The sequence below is a fragment of the Aedes aegypti genome, chromosome 3 (assembly GCF_002204515.2).
Source record: "Aedes aegypti strain LVP_AGWG chromosome 3, AaegL5.0 Primary Assembly, whole genome shotgun sequence".
Taxonomy (NCBI): Eukaryota; Metazoa; Arthropoda; class Insecta; order Diptera; family Culicidae; genus Aedes; species Aedes aegypti.
In genome coordinates, this window is record NC_035109.1 from 356,927,938 (window position 1) to 356,943,721 (window position 15,784).

A 15,784-nucleotide genomic window follows, 5' to 3' on the forward strand; every position below is an offset into this window, starting at 1 on the left:
CTATAATTAGAAATTGAGACTTAGAAGTTCTTCGACATGGCAAAAAAAGCAAATCTCACCACTTGATCCTCTCCAAATCACTGCAAATCTCGACAAAATCACCCACAGCAAATTGTTGCAGTGCAGCTGAATTTGTTGAAGCCGAAGACCAGTCCTGAATTACATTGACCTTTTCGCGTCGGCCATTACCACCGTCCTGATCTTCCTACTGCCAATCGACTCCTCGGACAAAACGTGCCCCAGGAAAAATCCCCCGCACTGCAATGTTTTTTAATTTGCGTTGCGGTTCCAACAGCGTTTTTTCGCCACCTGGTGTCAAAATTCGATGCAACCGATTCCTCAAATGATGCATATCTCCGTGATAGCAGATCGAGCACAGATCGTAATTGTTACACTCGGCACACTTCCAGCATATGGCAATTATCGGCATCTGTCGTACATGGTTCTCACGTGTTTAATTTCGGTCGGGGCACTATCCAGGATTCGAAGATCAGATGCGTCCGCGTACCAATAGTTGCTAGCAGTGCCTTTGTCGTAAACGACGACCACCTCTTCTTGAGACTCGAAATTACGCACCGTTCTAACGAGGCCTTCACCGCCATCCTAAAACAAAACACACAGACAAGAAGAAGGGAGAACCGATTAAAAAAAGTGTTTAAATAGGCAAGCCGGAAGCTGAGCGCCTAATGTAAATATTATTTCGTGACACTCTTTATCACCCTTCTAGAGATTATTGATTGCTTGTTTGTAAACTACCTCAATGAGAAGATGAATGATATCCTTGGAATTCCTGTATAAAAACCTGAGGAACTCCTGGAAGAATTCCTAAAGGAATTCCCAATGGAACTCCTGAAAGAAATTACTGCTCAAATCCCTTTGTTTCTGAAGGAATTCATGAAAGAACTATTGGTGGGATTCCTTGGGATGTTCCTTAAAGATCTCCTAAAGGAACTCTTGTAGAAATTCCAGTGGGAACACCTGAACGAATTCCAGAAGGAACTCCTGGTGGATTTTCTGTACTCTTGAAAGAACTCCAGTAAAAATTCATGGAAAACATCTCTTAGTGGAATTTTATGGAGAACTCCTAGAGGAATTCGTGGCTGATTTCTTAAGGCACTTAAGGAAATTATCGAAGAAAATTTGAAGAAATCCTGGAGTAATTCCTGAAAAAGAATCCTACAGAGTTTCTGAGACACTCATGGAGGAATTCCTGAAGGAACTTCTGGAGAAGTTGTTGAAGAAACTCATGAAGAATTCGTAGAGAAACTCCAAGCGAAATTACCTGAGGAACTTGGGCAGCAATTCCTGGAGGAACTCCTGGATGTACTTCTAAAAACTCCTGGAACTCCTTAAGAAATTCCGGAAGAATTTTTGACCTGGAATGAACAATGTTGAATGGCCATTAATAATTATTATTGGTTTGTTAAAATCATATTTAAACAGGTGTTTACTTACCATTGATTAAATTTATTATAATAGCAGGAAATATCTGCATGCAAACTCGACAAAAAAAATATCTGATGCAAACGCGCACGGAATCTGACGCCATGACACTTCGTCAGACACCGACCGAAACAAAGTCTGGGCAGTGTTGCGGGACTGATTATTGCATTCGTTACGCATGCGAAATAGCATTGAATTTGTGTAATATTACTAAGGTATATCGGAATGACTTGGTTGCATTTGTTTCTGTGTAATATTTATATAGTTTAGATGTGAATATTACACAATGTCAATGTGATGAAAAATGGTAATTATATTTTTGTGTAATTTCTAAGCGATGTAATATAACATCAAAAATATGCCATTTTGCACTTGAAATTAGCGGTTACATCGAATATTTGTTACATCGGCATGAATTACGTCGATGCAAATTACATTATTTTTTGCTGTGCAGATAAAATATAAGCACTCGGGGATGTGTTTGTACCGATCTAAAAGAAAAAAGAAAGAAAATATTGAATTATTTTAGGGGGGATTAAACATTCGAGGAAGTATTGTTATGTTAAATATGAAGTTCTATTCAAATAATTCACTACGATGTATATTTTCAAGATCTTGTTTTTTTTGGGAATTCTTTCAGAAATTCTAGAAACAGTTTCCTCGTCTAGAAATTATTGCAGGTATTTTGCAAGGAGCCCTCGTGCGTTAAAATACACTCTAATAAAGAATTAAAAAAAAAAAAAAATATTTTGCAAGGAATGTCTTTTTTAGTCATCCTGTTGAAATTGCAACCAAGGTTTTTCTGAGATTTTCAAGTTTAAGCGCTTCGAGAATCCCACTACAGATTGCTCTTCAAGCTCAAATGATTAGACAGCGTAACAAAAATTATAGTTTTGTGTGTCTCAAGGATCAAATTATGTGTCTCTTGTAGATTTGGGGTCGCTGAATCAGATGCTTTTCTCAGAAATTTTTCAGCACGTCACAATTTTTAGCTACAGGTCGCTAAAGTTGTATAAAACACTGGTTTCACTGATGTTTACATGAAATTTAAGGTATGATTTATCAAACTAATGATCTGATCCACCAAGCATGCGAAATAGAACTTTAACTTTCATAATAGATATAGATGCAGATAGATTCATTATAGATATAGGTAATCCGGTTGAAATTGCACGATAAAATTTAGATTAAATCGATTTCTTCAACATACTTGCTGTCTCCATACAAAATTCGTCGTATCTCTTAAGTGTTGAAACACAATACTTTTCTGAAGCATCAAAAAAATAACTTTTGAGCGAAGAAAGTATTAGAAACTTTGTTGATATGTATTGTTAAACACATGAAGTTTGAATTCTGTGCCAAATTTAACAAATAAATTGCCATACAAGCTAGTAAACGCAAGTCAGCTGAAATAGTTCAATTTTACATTTTCAACAGCCTTTATCTCGAAAACCAGACATGCTATGATATTTATGAAAACGGCAATAAATTCAGCAACCCTTTATTAAGTAAATAGCGGTATTTTGGTGCTTGAGACAAACACGTGTTCTGCAGTGTTATATTAGATGATTTGCACAATGCAGTAAAATTTTCCTAGCTCGATATTGAAGGGACCATTGTGTTAGGGTGGTATCGAGTTGAATACATATATTTCAAGTTTTCACCACAAAAATAGTAAAATTCAAACACATTTACCTTCTGACATTCCGTCGAAGTTTTGTTATAAAATTTCTCTATTAGCGCGGTTGCTCAAGAGGACACGTGGCGTACCATGGAGGAAAGGAACAACCGCGGTTTTGCTTATTTTTCACTAGATTCTTATGGGAGATAACATTGCGGCGTTTCATCAAACGCGGTTGTTCCTTTCCTGGACCATTCGACGCGTGGAATTTTGGGCAAATGAACGTTTTTGAAATTTTAAATAGTCGCGCGGTGTATCATATCCAGCGGACCAGTCAATATAATTTTCACTTGAATTTATCATTTTCATTTTTTTACATTTCTTTATGAATTTAAATCACATCATTATCTCGAAAGCTTCTACAATATTTCTTCTTGGAATTTTTCAAGAATAACCTTCTGGAATCTTGTTCCCCTTGAATTTGCTTAGAAACTCCTTGAAAAATTGGTCAAGTCGTTTAAGGATTTCTACAGGAATTTCCCCGGATTTACTCAAAATTTTTGAATTTTAATCTATTTTATTTCCCCACAGGCTACATTCAGATTTTTCCTGGAGGTCGATGTGAAATTGCTTCCAAACTCCATTATTATGTTTTGGAACTTCTCAGAGTTCTTTCTGGAATTCCTACAAGATCTTCTGATAAATTTATCCAAATGTTCATTGAAAATTAATCTGGAGGTGTCTTATAAAATTGCTCCATAGGTTACTTTTGGTGTTTCTTAGGGAATTGCTTCTGGAGTTATAACTTGAATCCTTCTAACGTTCTTATATGAATTCCTCCTTGAGTAACTTAATACTACAAAAACTGAAAGTTCTAATTGATATTCTTCCAAGATACTCCTGCAGAGAATCCTTCTTAAATTATTATGGAGTTCAATATTTTCTGAAATACCTTCGGGGCTTAAAATCCATCCAGTTTTTTTTTCAATTCATACGTGAAATTCTTTAAATAGGGTTTCCATACAATACTCTAGACGCTTTTTTATATTTCTTTTCGAAGCAACTCCTGGAATTTTCCATGTTTAGTCCAAAAATCTTCAAGACAATTCTTATGGTGTAATTTATGAATTTCCTTCTAAGCTTTAAATACCTTATTAAATTCCTCAACTTTTTTAATTCACAGAATCAGAGTCAAAACTAATCTTTATCAAATATTTTCAGAAATCCCACTGGGCTGGTAGTAATTGAGTGCCTTAAAACTAAAAATAAAATAATACATGCTTCAAACAACGACCAAAATGAAACCATAAAGGAATCAAATAAACAATCAGAAACCAAACAAAAATCAAATATATAAGTTCTTATAAATGTTTCGCAGATAATACAACCAGACATTTAAAAGAGTTTTCAATGAACTACTCTTGACATTACGATAAGCACTACAGTATGCGTCCTTAACTGCCAAGCAAAACCAAGCTGAAGGTAACTGGGTTCGATTCCCGGTAGGTCCAGGATCTTTTTGTAATGGTATTTTTTGACTTCCCAGGTCATAGAGTATCTTCTTATCTGCCATGCAACTGTGGAAAAGAAAGCTTTTACTTTAAAACTGTGGAATTACTCTTAAAACACTAAACTAAGCCAGACTCTGTACCAGTAGAGATGCCAAGAAAAAGAAAATTTCAGAATCCTGGTTTTAGAGTACATCAGAAATTTCTTCAGGAAGTCCTACATAAACTACCCAAATCGAGGTGTAGTCGATCAGTGGGGAGAAGTTGATCATTCCCGCACCCACATGCATAGACTGTCAAGAGAGCTATAATTTGATATCAATTATCATAATTTCTGTGATGTCACATCACCTGATAGCTACTCTCGATTTTCCTTAGATCGGTTAAACATTCAAGATAATTATACCACGGAAAAACAATTTTTTATGAAATGTTTGATGAACTGTTGATGGGTTCTCCTCCAAATAATCGACTATTTCCAAGGCCACCATTTAAATAAACTATATCATACATTCCAATTTTGTTCTGTGAACTCAGTTTTGAATTTGCATTAAGGATGAAAAATATCCCCCCCGGAATCAAAAACTTTACTTTTTGATTTCAAAAACATGTTTTTGTCGTTTACACAATTCGATAAGGATCCAACCAGAATAGGATTCAAAAATATTTGGATGATAATACATACATGCTATCAGGTGTTATATAACAGAATCGCTCGAAGGTGATCAACTTTATCCAATTTTACGGTATTTCAGAAATTTCTCAAGAAAGTCCCAAGTCCTTCAGGAATTCATCCGTCGATTTTTCTTGGATTACTTTCAAAAAGTTTCCCACGATTTTTAGAATTCCCCTTACAAGTTTTGCTATAATTTTCTTTAAGATTTCAACCAAAAATTTCTCTGAGAATACTTTCAGGAATTCCTCCAGAAATGTCTTTTAAGATTAATTTATCCAAGAATTATTCCACGGATTTCTCTGATATTCCTGAACGAAATTCTATGAAAAACTGTTGAAACTTCTGTTCAGATTTCTAATGAACACCTGCAAGGCCTTCATAAAGAATTCCTGGATTCTTAAGGTCGAATATCTAGATTGATTATATCCTGCTGAATTGTCTGAAAAAATCCTTAAAAACATTTGACGGAATCCCTGGAATTTCTTGAAAAATTCCTGTATTATTTGCTTTCGTAAACTCTACCGAGTGATCCCTGGAGGCTGCACTAGGGAAATTAATCGATACACATTTTGAAGCACTCAAGAGTAATTCTTTCATGAAATGCTGAAGAAATTCCTAGAGAAATGTCTGGAGGAACTTCATGAAGAATGAGGAACTCTTGGAAAAGTCCCTAGAAGCTTTTCTAGAATAATCCCTCGTGGATTTTTGAAGCAATCCGTGGAAACAGCTATTAATGAATTTTAAGAGAAAATCTTTCGAAAATGGCGGGAAAAAATGATTAAAACTCGTCTTAGGAACTTTTAGAGGAATTCTTTCATCATTATTATTATTATCAGGGAGATTTTCAGCCCACGGCTGATTTATGTATTTCCAAAGGAATTCTTGTTCGGTGTCGAAGGAAAATTCCCAATCGAATTTCTAAAAAAAATCTGCTTTGAAGATTGTTTTATAGAAATCCTGCAAAAATCTTTGGAAAAAATAAAAAAACACAAAATCGAGCTCTTCTACTTCCGGATTTCTACTTATTTTTCCAAACTCACGATTCCTTATGTGTCATATACTTTTCAAAAAAGGAGCAGATTTATTAGCATGTGTTAAAATAACACGCCTAATGTTTTGACAGTCATCAACTAAATTTAGTATTCAACCAATCTGACCGTGTAGAGTATCAACTGAAGAAATCGCAATAAGAATAGCTGGAAAAATAACTAGGGAATGATCTTCAGGAAAATGTTTAGAAGTAATCCCTGTGTAAGCTCGTGAAGGAAGCGTTGAGAAGTTGAAGAATTTCCTGGAGCATTTTTTTTAAACAATGCTTTAGAAAAAGGAAACAAAATTAAATGGAATGACGAAATAGAATTTCTGGACGAATTCCTGAAGGCCCAGCTGAGGGTCATGGGTTCGAATCCCACCGGTTGAGGATCTTTTCGTGAAAGGAAATATTCTCGACTGCCCAGTGCAAAGAGTATCTACGAGCTTGCCACACAATATACGAATGCAACAATGGTCAATTGGCAAAGGAAGTTTTCAGTAAGTAATTGTGGAGTGCTCATAAGAACACTAATCTGAGAAGTAGGCTATGTCTCTGTTATTACAAAACGTCAGAAAGAAGAAAACAAATTTTTGTAATATTCTTCATCATTTCAAGAATCAGTAATAACATAGTCTTACAAACCGCCAAACATTTCCAGAATTACCCATTTTTAGCAAAAGTAAAAAATCATAATATGCTCACTTGATGTACCGTTAAGTCACCAGTCTTCGTGCACATGTACATACAACTTTCAGAAACTATTGTTTTGTTAGCAAAATAAAAAAAAAACTGATGAAATATGGTCAGATAAAACGGCACGAGGCGACCTTAACATAACATTTGTAAGCACAATATTTGAATAATTATTTGTTATGTATCACTAATTTTAATTTTTCCTGAAATTTCCGCTTTTTAGTGGTATTTTAGTTTGCTTTAAATAATTTGGAAACAATATTTTTTGATACGTAGATTTTTTTAATTGACGGTAAATGTTTGTTTTTTCCTGAACTTTCAACTTTTCAAATAATCTATACACTAAATATAACTCATTTTTATTTCTTAAAAACTCTAACATTTTTGGATTTCAGTCACTTTAGCTATTAATTTCTAACAACGTAGAATTTATAATAATTTTTAAATATTTCCAAATTTTTTTTTGTTCATCTAACGATGTTTTTATATTCCCAGAAATATATTTGTTTTTCTAGGCCTTCTCAATTCAATTCATGAACATTTAGAAACATTTTCCTGTAATTAGAAATGTTAAAAACATAATAAAAAATCGTTAAACATTCTTAGAAACAATTAGCCTCCTTCAGTTATTTCTAAGAATTTTATGTTTATCCCAGTAACTCTGCAAAAGTCCAGCACGAAAATTTAGTTTTAAATATCAACATCATCAACATCAACATCGATGCTAAAAAATATCGAAAAATTTTGATCATCTACAGTAATCCACTAATCCACACACACATATTCATATGATTTTCAACCAACTTGTGGAATTTATATCTCGCCATTTTCTGGAAATTTACAAAGTCAGTGACCATTTGTTCAATGCAATTTTGTTCACTGCATATGTATTGCAATTAACGAATGGCATTCGCTCATTGCAATGTAAACATATTTCAATGAAAGAATGGTCAATGTATTCTAAGCAATCTTATGTTTCTTTCTGGTGTTATCATGCTTGGCGCAAAAAATTCTCGCGCAGACTTTCTTAAAAACGCTTGTAGGTACCGTAAAATGGGGTGAAGTTGATCACTTTTGAGCGATTCTGTTCTATAATTCCTAGTAGGATGCATGTATTCTCATCCAAATATTTTTAAAACCTATACTGGTTGGATGTTTATCGAATTATACAAACGATTTTTTTTACGAATTGCTATCATAATAACAAAAACATTTTTTAGAAATCAAAAAGTGGAATCTTAGATTCCGGGGTGAAGTTGATCAATTACTGTGACAGGTTTCCTAAAATAAAGAGACATGCTATTTACTGAATTTGGGATCACTATTCCGAATTAAGTCTCAAAAATCTTACAACTTGTTAAAAAATCGGTCAATTTTAGAATTGAATGTTGTGAATTACAGAATACACCAAATAAACGCCAACTCGCTCACAAAAAGAACATTGTTTTTCTTTGAAAATGATTTTTTATCCTCAATGCAAAAATAAAATTGTGTTCACAGAACATATATGGAATGTATGAAACAGTTCATTTAAATATTGTATTTATATAGCTTTGGCAATAGTCGAATGTTTGGAGTAGAACCCTTCAACAGTTTATTGAACATTTCCTCAAAAATCTGTTTTTTCCATGGTATAACTATCTTGAACGACGAACTGAATTTAGAAACATCAAGATCAGCTATCAGGCAATACGATATGACAGAAGTTGTGATAATTGAAAACGGATAATAGCTCTGTTGGCAGTTTATACATGTGGGTACGGGAATGATCAACTTTTCCCCACTGATCAACTACACCCCGAATAACGGTACTTCAAATCGTTTTGGTGTCTTCTGCGCGATCATACCTTGGACAATTGGGTCCTAAAATTTTTAATGAAATCTTGTTTTTATTTAATAACACGAAAAAGCATGTTATTGTAACTACTTTAGCAATTTTTCCCGCTCAAATAATGGCTATATCATGTTTAAACTTTAATTTAAAAATTTGGTCCATAAACGAACCTTGACACTTTTGATCATGTTTGACGTTCGCTTAGTCGACAAAAACACCACAGGGGTTTTAGTTCGACCACTGGGGTTGTTCCTATCTGACATTTCGTAAGTGACACGGAAAACAAAATACACCCAAAATTTGAGTTTAAGCCAAAGGATGTGACAAAATCTAAAAAAATGTTTTTTGGACTTAAACCAACGGAAAACATTAGAAAATTGAGTAAACATGTGTTTTTGGCCTAAACTCAAGCGTTTGGCACTAAAATTGGGACAGGGCTTTAGGACCCTATTAGGAATAATGGCGCAGAAGACATCAAAACGATTTGAAGTACCGTAAAACGGGGTATCTTTGATAATGCGGGTAACTTTGATAGTGCGTTACCCACCATATACTGAACCAAATATCATAATTTCTGTTAATCGGATAAGTAAAACGAATGCAAAACTAAAGAATATTAGTATGACACTTCATGTAAGAGCTGTTTTCATTTTAATTGAAAACATTTGAGGCTCTTTATACGAATTTTAAAAATTGAAACGATTTTGGCATTTTCGAAACGCTTACAAACAATCTGTTCTATGATCACTATTTGATGTAGTTTTAAATATTTGGTCACTTATTTTCGACAGCCCTAATCTCTTAGCGAATATCATTTTCATAAACTGGGACCATTTTTGTAATCTAAGTCAGAAATTTCCATATAAGGTTGAACGCCTAGAGGTATGTAATGCCCTATAAATGTTACGTAATTCATTCTATTTCGTTCGATTTATACTCCATTATCAAAGTTACCCCAAAACAGAAAGCCGACTTTCGATTGTTTGAAAAATTATATATCCATTCAAAATAAATCTTTTGACAATTTATCAACTGCAATCGATACCTAGGATGCCAGTACTTGTTTTAAAAAAATAAACTATTTTTCTTTGAAACAGCATGCATAAATAGTCAAGTTTTCTTCGAAAAAACTATCAAAGTTACCCCTTTTACGATATCTGCGGCGATCTACATACATACGCATTTCAAGAAGTTTTCAAGATCGCCGTCCCGATAAATAATCTCGCAATGCACAATACGTCTTTACTGGGATAGAGGGCTTTCTTTGCCGATTGATCATTTTTGCATTTGTAATCTATTCAGGGTATCCATTCAAAATAAGTTTCCAAATCCCGATGTTTTCCCGAATGTTTCAAAGTTCAGAATCGGATTATAATGGTTCTGCAACTTAATTTTTTTCAGACATTTTCAGAAGTTTTATTATTTTATTTCACTTTCAACATTGTTTGTTTCGAACTATAGACTTTGAAGTAATATTTTCAAATATTAAGTTTTTTTTTCATCAATTAACAAATCTGCTCAGTTTTGATAGCAACAGAACAGCATTTCACGTTGAAGCCTGAATTGGCGATGAAAAAGAATCGCTAAATAAATTTCTTGCCGATTGCAGAAATTTTCTACAGCGACTCCCTTTTGAACTGACATTTCTTCTTCTCAAGAATCCATCATTCAATAATCATCAAATCATCAAAAATTGTAAACCAGTTTTTCGTTCAAATTTATGAAAATCTATCATTACATTACAGAAAGCAATTGTGATGCAATGATAGATTTTCATGAACATTGCTTCAATTTTAAGCAACAAAAATTGTAAAACTGTTAAGATTATTTTCCTCTTAAAAACACCGAAGAAATAGCTGGAATAATTCTCGAAGGAATCTCTGGAGGAATATATAAATGATCTAAACAATTCCTGGCGAAATTTATGAACAACTCTGTGGAGGAATTTCGTTACGAATTTTAGAGAAAATACGATAGAAAAACTAAGAATTACTAGAAAAATACTGAAAAAAATTGCGTTAGGAAACTGTTATGATATTTTTAAAAGAATTCAATTCCTGGCGGAATCTTAAAAGTAATTTCAAAAGGACCAAGACCTGAGTAAATCTCTTAATGAAAATCTGTGAGAAATGTGTTGTTCGGATTCCCGAGGGTTTTTAAAATATTCTCAATAAGTTTTGACTTTTTCAGATATGGTGAATTTCTATATATATATAAAAAAAAACAAATAAAAATAATTCCTGGAACCAACTTTAGAAGACAATTTCAAGAGGGACACAAATCTTTAGCGACTTCTACAATAACAACTTGCGAAATTCCTGGAGTTTTGCAAGAATCAATTGAAAAATTCCTTGAGGGATTTATGAAAATAAAACATCGCGAATAATAAAAAAAACAGCTGGAAGAATACTCGATCGAAACTCTGGAAAAATCTATGAAAGAAATTCCCGCAATCATTCCAGACGAAATTTATGGACAACTCTGTGGAGGAATTGCGTTAGTAATTTTGAAGAAATTAAGATAGACAATCTAATAATTTTGGAAGAATCCTTAAGGTGAAACAGTTTGGATTGCACTAGCAGTAAGATTAAAATAAGAAGATAAGGAACGTTTGCCAACTTTTTCTCCAGTTTTGTGCCTTTGAAAACGTGAGTAGGGGAAGATGTCGGCCATTGTGTCATTTTTGGATTCAGAGATGTTTCACCTTAAAAGATTTGCATTAGAAAACGGTTATAGAAGAATTTGGCAGAATCTTAAAAATAATTTATGACGAATAATCTTGAAGAAATCTCTAAAATGATATTTGTTCGAATCCCCGAAGATTTATAAAATAACTCCTAAATCAATTTAAGAGGAAAATTTTAGGAGAAATTCTTGAATCAATTTCGACGCGTTCTTTAACAAAAATGTTCAACGAATTCTAGATAATTACTTGAGCAACCACTGGAGAAATTATTGCAAGAATTACTTCATAAATTCTTTGAGGATTTTGTGCAATTGTTTACGGGTATCCTCTGAATGCAACTAATGAATTTTTCTTTACCAACAATGTATAAAAAACACAACTGGAAGAATACTCGAAGGAATTTCTGAAGGAAATTATAAAAGAAATTTTCGAAATATTTTCTGAAGGAAATTATAAAAAAAATTTTCGAAATAATTTCTGGCGGAATTTATGAACAACTCTATGGATGAATTGTGATAGGAATTTGCAAAGAAAGCTCTAAGTTAATAACTGTGGAAGTGCTCATTGAACACTAAAAGCTGAGAAGCAGACGCTGTCCCAGGTAGGATGTAATGCCAAGAAGAAGAATCAAAAAAGAAAAAGTTTATTTTCATGTAAAAATAAAGTTGCTTAAAAAAATAATTAAAATTAATTTAGTTGAACCATATTGCACCAAGCTGTCAAAATAAAAATTGTTAAATGGAATTGATACAAAATAGTTATTTGATATCAAAATTGTTTTCTCTGCGTTTAAATAAACCTCTGAAAAAATGGTTGGAGAACGTATTAGAATTCCCGAAATCATTCCTTACGGATTTATGAATAACTTTGTGAAGACATTGCGTTACGAATTTTAGAGTAATTTCTAGATGCACCTCTGAGGCCTGGACGATATATCCTATAGAACTCCAAGGGTTTGATGCTCTGTTTGATAATTTTGAATGTCAAAGTTCTTTGCCATAAGTTACTCAACTTTGATGTTAAATATTAAATCAAATGAGTACGGAAAAGGTTTAAAAAATGTCACTCCTGGTAGAAGAATGTAATTAATATAGTTTTAAAACATATTTCTAAGAATTTTTGACCTCTGGGAAAAAGTAAGCCACGTAGAAAATAAAGAAAATTTTTGATTATTACAATGAAAACACATTTATTGAAATTTATGTACAACCTAATCAACACTACAAAATACAGCGATAAAATATCTAAAACCATCGCTCTCTGGAAAATACAATACCAAGCCCAGGGAATTTATTTGTGATCAAATTCCCCGACAAAATCATGACATGATGCCTTATGTTACACCTGGCGTAACTTTTTAGTATACCCTGGTTCCAGTTTGGTCTATTTTTTATTCCTGGGTTTAAAATCAGTTTTCCAATTTTCAAGTTTTTCCCAGATGTCATGAAATTTTAAAACTGATGGAATCATGGTTATACGACTTCATATTTGCCAGGCATTTTAAATAGAAGTTTCGATATTTATTCTGACTGTAACCAATTCTTCGATTTTTTGGATATCTGAATTAAAATTTGTTGTCCTAAAATTACTTATAACTTCAATTTTTTTTTAATTAAATATTTGGCACGGTTAAAATAACTTTCCAGTATTTATTTAAGGCAAGTGAGAGAATTTCGGATTATATGAACTGCTTTGTGCATTTAAATTTCTACCATAGTTTCATAATACGATACACTGTAATATGACTAATTATACTGTCTTCTAAAGCGAAGTAAGCACTTTAACAGTAAAGTAATCGCCTATCTCGATGCGTGGGAAATTTTTTGCAAGAAATGATCAAGAAAAGCATTTTTCTTTAATCACAGTACGTAGTTGAAAAGATATGTCAATTCAAATGGAGCTCACTGTAGGAAATTTCTTGGCCATTTCTTGGGCAGAAATATTTACTTTTCTTGAGCGGAACAGCATACCTAGCTTAAGAATGCGATAGACATGATTCCTGAAGAAATTTTTGATCTGGTGGCACACTTGTTGATTCAAGGACAAAAACGACATCCCACCAAAGAAAATTTGATCACTTGCTCGCCAAAACATTTGACATAGATACCAAATCCAAACAAGTATCTTCACAAGTATTTATCAAGCATGTTTGTAAAGAATATCATCAGGAACTAAACTAAAATCAGCCTAAGAATAGCTAAGGGTCATTGACATTTATTCATTAATCAAAGGTCTCAAATAATGACTGGAAGAATCCGCTGTAAATGTGAAGAAAATCATACAATATCTTGACAGGGATCTCATAAGGGCTTTGTCATAAATCACGGACTAGTCGAGTTATTATTCCAAACAAAGCTTCTTCAAGCATTAGTATCTCCAGAAAACCTCTAAACAGGAGTTCTTAATTAATTTGTCTAAAGTATAAGAATTCCACTTAGATCTCCCATGAAATTTTCCATAAAATCCGTCAGCTCTGCCTTATTTCTACCCTCAAGAATTTCCATATCCATGGAACTTTCAAAGTAACGTAAAACCATCGATTTCTGACAAGATTTTGCTGGCAATTTTTTTCTATTTTGGCTCATAGTGCTTTTTACCGGTTTATTATACAATTTCTGGTATTCTCGTATTTCTACCGATTATTTAGAATCCCTGGGTTTTCCCGCTTTTCCTGGACGAATAGACGGCGTTCTCTTATTTTCAAGTATGCGGTCTGAAGTTCCCAATTTTTAGACACTCAGGCGCAACCAGCTCTAATGCTCTTCTCAGAAATGGTGGTAGGAGTGGAATTCGGGGGAATGTTACAGAACGTTCACTTACCCAATACACCGAAACTACCGTGCCACGGTTTTCCCGTATGTTCCCAGGGAAGATTCTTCTTCGCGCTCCGGTTGATGTCCCAGAAACTTATCCAATACATCGCGCTGTAGCGGATGCTGTTCGCCGGAACTATACGGCAATATGTCCTAGTGAGTCAGCTCCGGAATGGCATATACTGCTGGATTCCGGATTCCCCATGATGTTGATGGCCTCCGTTCGGTCGTGTATGCGGACGGTCCCGTTGAGCTGATAAAAAGTGTGCGTCTTCTTCTGCACTTCCTCGGCGGCATTCGGAGGTGTGGAAGAGGAATCGCCTTTGTCCAGCGGAACGACCGTCTCGCTCTGGATCTTTTTGTTCTGCAGGCAAATCACGATCATATTTACCTTTGGCTGAAGCTACACTTTTAAAACACTCACTTTTCGTGCAAGATTTAATCATTTTGCCGCGACGGAAAGACATCGGAGAAAATAGAACATGGCGGACTCAGCAACGAATGAAAACAAATTATGGGAAGTGTTGCGAGACTTATTATCGCGTTAATTAGGGATGCAAAATAACACATAAATTTGTGTAATATGACAACGTTCGTCGGATTGACTTGGTTGCAGCGGTATCTGTGTAATATTTCTATATTTAAGATGTGAATATTACGCAAGTACCATGTAATGAGAAATTGATTTCTTGTTTTCGTGTAATTTCAGGGCGATGTAATATAACATCAAAAATATGCTATTATGCATCTGATTTTTGCTGTTACATCGGATTTTTATTACATCGGTTGAATTACGTTGATGCAAATTACATTATTTTTTGCTGTGTGTCTTATTTCGGTTGTTTTAGACATGTACGACAAATAAACAGTCTCAATATGTCATATTAATGTTACATGTATGTCATAATATATACTCTTTTCAAACAAACAAATAATGTTTATATTCAGTCATAAATAAGTTTTTCTAGTTGTCTATAAAACAAATGCAACAAAAGTGACATTTAATACTTTTGATAGCATGAATGATACACTGCCGGCTAAGAAATTCGCCATATGGTGTTCACTGAATACTTTTAAGCAAATGTTTTGAGTAAATTATTATTTTTAAGGTATGCTCTAAATGCCGATTTATCAATTTATATGAATGAAAAGAGTGTGGTGGTTGTTTGCCACTGTTTAGTACGAAAGAGGTTCGATTTAATCCCTAACTCGCTTACAGTTGTGTTCATGCAGGGCTAGCGTGTTTTTGTGAAAAATTGTAGGAAAAAAATATAAATACTTAGAAAACACTTCATAGTCATTTGGTATAGGAGTTTTCCGTCAACAAAATTGTAACATAAAGTTTGCCGGAATAGTTTTTGGTAATAATCTGATTAGACTGTTTTACAACGGTTCGTGAGATTTGAGAAGCAACTTCCATGCTACAACTTCCATTCACGCTGTCATAGTCAAGTGATTTATCAAACTTATATCACAC

General features: G+C 33.7%; 2 long non-coding RNA genes across 3 annotated transcripts in view; both read right to left on the reverse strand.

Moving 5' to 3' along the window:
- The window catches only part of LOC110678857, a 15,551-nt gene extending 14,214 nt beyond the window's left edge, over window positions 1-1,337 (reverse strand). The window contains exons 1-2 of one of the 2 annotated variants that reach the window (XR_002501995.1): window positions 1,283-1,337; window positions 60-603 (exon numbers count right to left, since the gene is read on the reverse strand). This is a non-coding gene — a long non-coding RNA (uncharacterized LOC110678857). Of the gene's footprint in view, window positions 1-59; window positions 723-1,282 lie in introns of those variants that run through there. The other variant, XR_002501994.1, reaches the window with a different exon arrangement.
- On the reverse strand, window positions 1,336-14,848 carry LOC5574307. Its single transcript, XR_002501993.1, has 3 exons — window positions 14,315-14,848; window positions 1,456-1,934; window positions 1,336-1,376 (listed from the first exon to the last, which is right to left on the reverse strand). It is a non-coding gene; the product is annotated as an uncharacterized LOC5574307 (long non-coding RNA).
- Between the last annotated feature and the right edge of the window lie 936 nt (window positions 14,849-15,784).